Source organism: Aplysia californica, unplaced genomic scaffold (assembly GCF_000002075.1).
Source record: "Aplysia californica isolate F4 #8 unplaced genomic scaffold, AplCal3.0 scaffold00385, whole genome shotgun sequence".
Lineage (NCBI taxonomy): Eukaryota > Metazoa > Mollusca > Gastropoda > Aplysiida > Aplysiidae > Aplysia > Aplysia californica.
Genome location: NW_004797655.1, coordinates 157,587 through 166,282, shown reverse-complemented (window position 1 = coordinate 166,282; position 8,696 = coordinate 157,587). Strand labels below are relative to the sequence as shown.

At 40.3% G+C, this 8,696-nt stretch overlaps 1 protein-coding gene across 2 annotated transcripts in view; it reads left to right on the top strand.

Moving 5' to 3' along the window:
- Positions 1–8,696, top strand: part of CP2PP (neuropeptide CP2 precursor) — a 90,900-nt gene that overhangs the window by 61,267 nt on the left and 20,937 nt on the right.

The window sequence follows — 8,696 nt, the reverse complement described above, 5'->3', positions numbered from 1 at the left end:
ACACACACACACACACACACACACACACACGCACACACACGTACACACGCACACACACGCAGAGGAAAGAATGTTTCTTGTTATTGGAGATCGTCTTTTTTAAACAGATTTAAAATGACGCTTTGTGGGGAAAACCACAATTTAAAGAAAGAAAAAAGATGACTTGGAAAGTGTTTGTAAACCGAAAAGTTCAATCTTTTGGTTAATGAGAACGCTATTGGGTGCTTCTTTCGGGACTGACAGACTCACAGTGTGTGTTATCAATACTTCCGAAAGAATGCTCACCCCATGAACGTTTTATTTTATTCTTTATAGGGTTTTTTTTTGTCATGTTAATATTCAATTGTAACGTTGAGGTTCGAGAAATAGTCTTTCATTATAGAATGGTTTCTATTCAATATTGTTATGGAGTAACATTTTGTCATTTGAAGATATTTCACGTAACTCTTTACTTAAGAAAATACTACTTAGTTCATCCACTTTGCAGAAACGTTTGTAAAATATGTTTATGGCATCTAATCATTTTGCTAGCAAGGGAATGGTTGTGATTGTTTTGTGATCAGTATAAAAAAGTAAAGGTCTGAAATGGAATTACTCAGTATTATAACATCATAACTTTTCTTTGAAACAGCAGGAATTGATCCAACTAATGAATGCTACAATAACTTTGAGAATGATCTTTATGTGAATGATTAATAAAGTAATTTATCAATTAAAAGTTCAAATGACGAACAATTTGGTACAGTAAGCGTAAAAATCCATGTTTGGTTATGCAAGCTGTAACTTTGGGTTTTAAAGAAAATTTGTTTAACATTGCATGTCTTTAGTTTGGAGGTTGCAAATTTCTGCTGCTCGCCTGCCTGCCTACCACGAGCTATGCCAGATGTAGTTTTTTTCTTGCTTTATTTTGCATGTTATTCTGGTCTGGTAAATAAAGTACAATTAACAGGCATTCTTTTGAATACCTATTCCGTTGCAGTATATCATGTTTTGAAGGCGTATTAGACATGATTTGTCCTAATGGAATATTGTATTGTAAGAACTTTTTTTTTCCAGGACAATTCACAATTTCAAAATCAACACTGTTTTTTTCCAGGACAATTCACAATTTCAAAATCAACACTGTTTTTTTTTTTTAAAAATTTTTTTATAGTATGTATCACTGAGAAAGGACTGAAAGAAGGTTTCAATACAAAGCTTTTTAGCATGTTTTTGTCAAGTGTTATGCATATAAAGAAAACTGCCACAAAGGCATTTGCAGAAGTCCTTGCGGCACATATGTTAAATGATTGTTTTATTCTTTACAAGACTGGTGTCATAAGTAACCTTTAAACGGCCATAAGCAAATTATTTCCACTTGAATTATGAGTTAATTTCTTATTTCTCGATAGTCGACTTTTTGTTTTATCTTTGAAACAAAAAACAATTGTTCAAATTTACGATGAGGCCCTATGTCAATTATAAAAAGAAAGAAATATCAGTTAATTAAAACAGTTTAGATGGTTTACTTGGGCTTATTTATTATCTATACAGAAATATCATAGATTTGTAGTACATATATGTACATAATTATGTTTCCAAAGCGGTCGAACACATTAAATTTAAATCTACCTCCAGAGACCACAGTGATGTCAAGGTGTGGAAGCAGCAAGACAATGCAACCACTAGAGAGAGTCATTATATCTTTAAAAAACACCACACAATGCAGACAAACTGTCCTGTCTCGTTTTGGAATGAGCATATCTGTCACACCATCCCCTGCCTGCAGCATGGGCAACCTCGTGAGCGTCGAAACTTCACTTGTTTATGACCCCTAATAACTGTTGAAGGTCTTGTGTCAACTTGCCTTTTGAAATGGATTTTTGCCTGCTGTTTATATTTATTTTGTCTTGACATATTTGTTTCAATTTTTTACAACTTCAAGGGCATGTGCCTCGTTTTCTGCATGAATTTCGTACCACAAGCACTTTCGTAGGTTCAGTCAGCTCTGGACTTTTTTGGGACCTCAGAAAGTGTTTTCGTCATGCTGGAGTCCAAGTGCAGGCTGAGAGGCAAACTGCGCATCAGGTGTGGTGTGTCGAATTTGATTTATTTCTTTATTTAATTTTTATTTTCTACGTGACGACATGATGTCTGTTGAAACCATATGTATTTGTATTTGTCTCGAACAGTTGCGTAGTTTCTTTGTCTTTTCTGGATTGAAAGAAAGAGATGAGGAATGCATTTGACACGAGTACTTACAGGATGCCAATAAAACAGAAGAAATTAATGACTAGTCCCTTAACCTAAACACAATAAAACAGAAACCGAAGTCGAGTGTTGTTGATGGTTGTGTTTTTGACTGTCATATAGACAGAAACATTTACGCCCCAATGAAGTGACGCTCCAAAACCCCGAGTGCAATCTTGCTGGACACCCGTGCGGATTCCTTTGGTTCGAATCCTCAAGAGATTATTCTACATACGGGAGTTTTAGTTTGAATAAACTCGATGATTAAAGGGACACTTCAAATGCCTAATTGGTATTATGCTGAACTAAGATGTGGATTGCTTTGGTTCGAGTCCCCAAGTTGGTGTCATGCTGGACGAAGATGCAGATTGCCTTGGTTCGGATCCCACAATCATTGTTCGCTACAGGACATTATTGCGAGTTAGTCTTCAAGGCTTTCCAACCCTTTGGCTTCATTATCTCGGTCCACCTCTTACATACTCTTACAGTATTTATCGAAGCGCCAGAGCTATGCCATTTTTATGAAGCCTGAATATTGTACCAACTATTCTTTTATCTCATCCTCCTGGTCTGATTAAATTCTTTCTTCCATTCTTCTTCTTGCTTCACGCTTGTTTTCATCAATTTTTTTTGATAATGACAAAAAAAAACCAACAAGCGTAAAAGCGTTGTCATCATCATCATCATCATCATCATCATCATCATCATCATCATCATCATCATCAGTATCATCATCATCATCATCATCATCCTCATTATAGTTGTTGACAAAGTAGTAAAACATGAGAACACAGGATTATTAGTATCATCACCAACAACTAAATCATTATCACCATTATCACCATCATCATTAACAACAACATCTGTATCAACAACAACAGTAACAACGAAAACAGAAATAAGGTTAACAACAAAAACACAACGAGAACGACAGAAAGAGCACAAGAAAACAGCCATAGATTGGAAAGATAGAGTTTAGTGCTCTATGCTATAAGAGTAAATTTCGAACCACCCTCCCCCTCGCCCTCCTCCCCTCCACACACACACGCACACACACACACACACACACACACACACACACACACACACACACACACACACACACACACACACACACTAAATAATTAAAAGAATACCTGAAATATGGTAAAAAACGTGTCTTTTATGTCCGATGTCACAGTGACCCAAACGTGGCACCCCGCCGTGTTTGCCTACAAGGTCTAGTGAATTCCAAATGGGGCGTATGGTATGTGAAGTTTGCTTCTGTATTCAGGATAATGCAGGATGAACGAAATTGATGTTTAGCTAACAGATTTAGTTCTAGAAACCAAAGCGACAAGTAAATAAAATACAAATAAAGCACGAGGTCCTCCCTCGGCCTCACCAACCCAAAGATCCTAAAAGTATACACTATCCAATTTACTATGCCCTTGACTATCTTCAGTTTGTTACAGCTTAATTAATTGTGCACGCCCACTTTTTAACCCCACGAGCCACCCCTGAAGGAGACATCTCCGACGGAGATGGACCAATCAAAATACTTTGTGCCTCTGGACCAAGTTAAAAAAATCTGGGGAGTTACAAGCTGTTTTAACTCATAATTTGATATTTTGCCGTTAGGTTTGAGACTTTTAGGAAATAATTGATTTGCGACACTTTTAGCGCGGGTTCTGTCGCAAACGACTCACAGTTTTACCTCCAAAGCAGTGCATCATTGTGCGGGAGTACGTCTCTCTTCTGCTGCCCGGAAGAGCGCTGAAAAGAGGTTGCCAGTCCAACTTTGAAAACTGCCCAGGGAGGCATCCTCTGAAGATTCGCGTCTGTGGTGTAGCGGATGCTTCGCTGTCACCTGCAGGAGACACAAGTTCAATTCCTGAGTGAGGAGAGGTTTTATTGAGTAATTCCTTCTTTATGTTGGGATGTTGTATCTCTCTCCAAGCTCAGTTGGCTCTGATAAGTGATAGACGAGAGGGAAGGTAGCCCTCCTCCTGAATGACCTACATGAGAGCGAAAAAACAGCTACATTGAAATAAACATCCTCTGGCGTGTTTTATCTGTAGTTTGGCTAGGCTACAAACGCTGGAACATGGTATAGTCGCTTACACAACCTAACAGTTCTCCCCTTGGGGGTGTAATTAGCTCTACCACGGACGAGCCAACACTTCTACATTTCTGATTTGAAATTTGACTACCACACTGGGGCCAACAAAAATAGATATTGCTAAATTGTATAGTTGATATCATACACTAGCTGATCTAACTTCAATCATTGTGAATCCAAAGGCTTGTAAACCGAATGAAATATTTAAAATTCAGATAATTATAAAACCCTAGCCCTTACTCTAACTATTGTGTATTGGATTTTGATTAAAGGCTTACAACATAAGAAACATATAAGATAGAGACATGAGAAACTCGTGTTGTACCAGGGGTAACGAAAACAGGATTTTTAAAAATTATTTACTAATTGGCCACGGACTGGTAGAGAATGGGGGTTACAATATTTGCCAGTTTTGCCGGACGACACAAAAACATACTTAACACCTCCCCACTGAGCTTGAGGTCACCGACTGCGATAACACATTAATGTCACAAGTTAATCAATTTCTGAGGCTTTCCTTGCGTTTCATGCGCTGCAATTCCAAAATGTCCTTGGTGAAGGATTTGCAATACTTGCTGCTGCAGATTGTTTGGAATGAGAAGCCTGGCTCTATAGAACAAGCAACCTGCTTCTGATGACAGAGAGTCCTTGATTTGCCACTATGTTTTCCGTTCTTGCAAGAGTTGTTACTGAGACATAGGCCATTCTTCCCTGCAGTATCTCATCACTGTCGAAATGTTCGGGTCCTTCTCACTTTCCTTTTTCACTACCCCAGGATCAGTAGGCGTGAGTTGACAAACAGAGTCCATGTCCGCACCTTCTTCTTTCATATCAAGTCTGTGTATGGTCCGGAAGGGAGACGACTAAGCGCATCTTCGTTTCCATGTTGAGATGACATTCTATACTCAATGTCATATTCTTACTGACTGAGTGTCAGTGCCCGTTTAGCTAGACGATTTGCAGCCATTGTTGGTGTTCCTTTATTTGGACTGAAGATTGTGAGCAAAAGTTTAAAGTCAGTGATGAGGGTGAATTTTCTCTCATAAACGAACTGGTGGAACTTTGACAAGCAAAAATGATAGCCAGAGCCTCCCTGTGAATTTGGGTATATTTCCTTTGTGTTGCTGATAGTGTTTTGGACACATTGGCGATTGGACGCTCACTGCCGTCTGGGTATCTACGGAAGAGCTCTGCCCCTAGGCCACAGTCTGATGCGTCACACAAAATTTCAAGTTCCAGAGATGGATCGAAGAGTGCAAGAACCATGTCTGTGCTCAAGAAATCTTTCACATGCTGAAATGACTTCTGTTCTTCCGCACTCCAGAACCAAGGAGTGTCTTTCCTTGTCAGGCGGTAGAGCCGGTCCAGGATTGTTGACAGATTTTATAAGAATTTGCTATAGAATTGGACCTGCCCAAGGAATGCACACAACTCCGAGGCCGAAGATGGTGGTGGCATGTTGATCACAACTCACAACATCCACCTTACGTCCTTTTGCCATACCTATATGTGAAAGTCTGTGTCCAAGGTACGGAACTGAGCGTCTTGCACTTCGGTCACTACCAATGAAATATGTTGAGGTTTAAAGTCTTCGAGTGCCGCAGACTCCTGAAGCAAAAGGAGGGTGGGAAGTGGGTGCTTTGTGGCTGATTCAAACTTGCTTGCGACCGGCTGAAGCTTTGGCCTACTTTACAGATTCCAAGTTTGAGAAGAAAGAAAATGTTCGCCTACACCTGAGTCCAGTTCAAATGTTAGTTTTGTCTTTGATTTTCCCATCAACCATCAAATGTAGAATGGCACTGACCGTCTTAACTGTTAAAACGGTTTCTATCTTCTTTGTCATACTTCCTTCTCTTAATTTCCCTTTCTATGTGACCCGTCTTCTTACAGTAATGGTAAACTGCTGTTTTGAAGCGGCAGTCTTTCCCTGGATGTTTCTTTCCTGACCTACCACACGTACCTGCTGGAAAACCCCTCTTATTTGACGTAGCCGGGGCTGTTTTCTTTGGATTTCTTGCCTTGCTGATTCTGACGTTTTACTTTGTGCGCTGAGTCCTTCTCTCCGTGTACCGTTTCCTTCGCACATTTTGCTGCGTCCGCAATCTGGCCAGCGACCTCGATTGCCTTTGCAAATGTCAACTTGTCATCTTTCACCTTGTACAATGACTTCAATACTGCCCCGTTGTCAAGTGAGTACATGAAGCGCGTACGCATGGCTTCGTCCAGTGGGTTGGCAGTTGAAGGAAAATCACAAGCAGCTGCATCCTGTCTGATTCATGCAGCCAGTTCTTGATTGGTTGAATGGTTTCACCAGGCTTTCTTCTAATCTCTGACCAGAACTGATATCGTTCCCGGATGATGAACCTCTTGGGATGGTTTCTTTCATGAAATGAGACACATTATCGAGAGTTACTGAATTGAGCAGTTTGGCCATATTGTCAAACATATTGCAGTTCACTGATGACTGGTTGGTAAGAAACACTTTGGCTTGTTTCTCTTTGGGCGCTGAGTGTGCCGAGACAAAGGTTAAGAACCTTGAGTAGTAGTCGGCCCACAGTTGTGGGATGTGAAAAACTGTCACAGTTTCACCTTGTCCTTGCTGTGCTGTGATGACTGCTTTGTCACGGCTAATAGTTCTTCCATAGCGGCACGGAGCTGTTCCTGTTGCAATGCCATCTGTTCTTTGAACATTGTCAGGAGTTCTTTCATTGACGACTCAGACGCCATAATGGAAAAATGCTGATACTGCTAGCATAGGTCTGTACGCTGTGTGAATAGATGATTCACTTTTAATTCAAATTGAAGTGTATCGTTTGACGGTCCAGGCTTTCCTGTCCTTTCTGCTTAGAGGCGACTGCTCACCAGTTATGCTTTGTAGGCGGAACCACCGCTAGGAGCCGCTAGCATTGGTGTAAAAACTCCTCTCCACACAGCTGTCTTTGTAAGAAACATCTGATCAGTGATGGGTAGATCTAGATCTAGAGTGCCTACACTCGGTAGCAGTCAATACTAGATAGCGATCAAAACTGATTTTTGGGGTTGAGTTATTATAATATGCTTAACTAGTGCATTGACTCTTGCTGACTTCTGACCCAACTTTGTTGAATGACTCAGATTCAGAATGACTTTATTAGATTGACATGACTGAACAGTGAATATAATCTAAAGTACACTACACTCATTTCAAGGCAAGTGGAGCCACTGCCTACTCTTAGACCTAACTGTAGATGATGGCTAACTCTCGGGAATTTCATTTCTTACTCTTGACTAGATCTAAGAGTCTTGATTGCTTCGTCCTCTAGCAATCGTCGCCATATCGATAATAGGTGACTACATGTGCTCACCGTTCTTGTTTACTTGAGATCAGGATTTTGGACCTTTCTCCGTAATCTCTAGATCGCACACATCTCTCATACAAAGAACAACATCCTCGTCGCCATTTGTTGTGTTTTTGAGTTTTCATTAAAGGCTTACAACATAAGAAATTATGAAGATAGAGACATGACAAACTCGTGTAGTTCCACTAGTAACGAAAACAGGATTTTTTAAAAATTATTATTATTTACTAACTGGCCAGGGACTGGTAGAGAATGCGGGTTACAATATTTGCCAGTTTGGCCGGACGACGCAAACATACATAACACCAAACTTAACACTAACTCTAAACCTGAACCTAATTTTCGAGAAAAATACCAAATGTGCCCTCACCTTAACCCTAGTCATAAAGGACCACAACCCTAATTAACCCTAATGCTAACCCTGTAGCCTAAGACAAGCTCTCTTGCAATCTACCAGAGCCCCATTGTAAAGGTTAGACATGGTTAAGCTACCGAACTGGTAATCGAGAGGTTGCGAATTCGGGGGTTGGAGTCTCAGGTCCGACGTTATGTCCTTGGGAAAGGCACTTTACAGGAATTGTCCTCACATCTCCCAGGTGTGAATTAGTACCCGGCAATAGGCAACAACAAATCTTGTCAGTTTGTTAGTGTTTTAGAGCCTATAAATGGCAGCTTTCATTGTATGCTTCCGGGGAAGTTAAGATTGTTTCAGAATGCTATCAGGTCTGTTGTGGTAAAAGTATAGATTGGAAAGCGCATGTGCCTTGCCGTTGAGCGGGAATTTACGCTACACGAATGCTGTCTATTATTATTCCCATCCAGTTCATTCTAATTAGCCGCCTCAACCCCCTTGAGGAAAACCCACAATCTCAGCTACTATCGCATCGCATGCCTCTGATACTACTTTTCCCATTTCAGCGTGAAGTGGGGGAAAAGGGGTAGGTAGTGTAGTAGAGGAACGACAAAAATACTGGAAGAAAGGAAAAAATTGCAAAAGAAACAAAAAGTATTGGGATGTACATAGAATT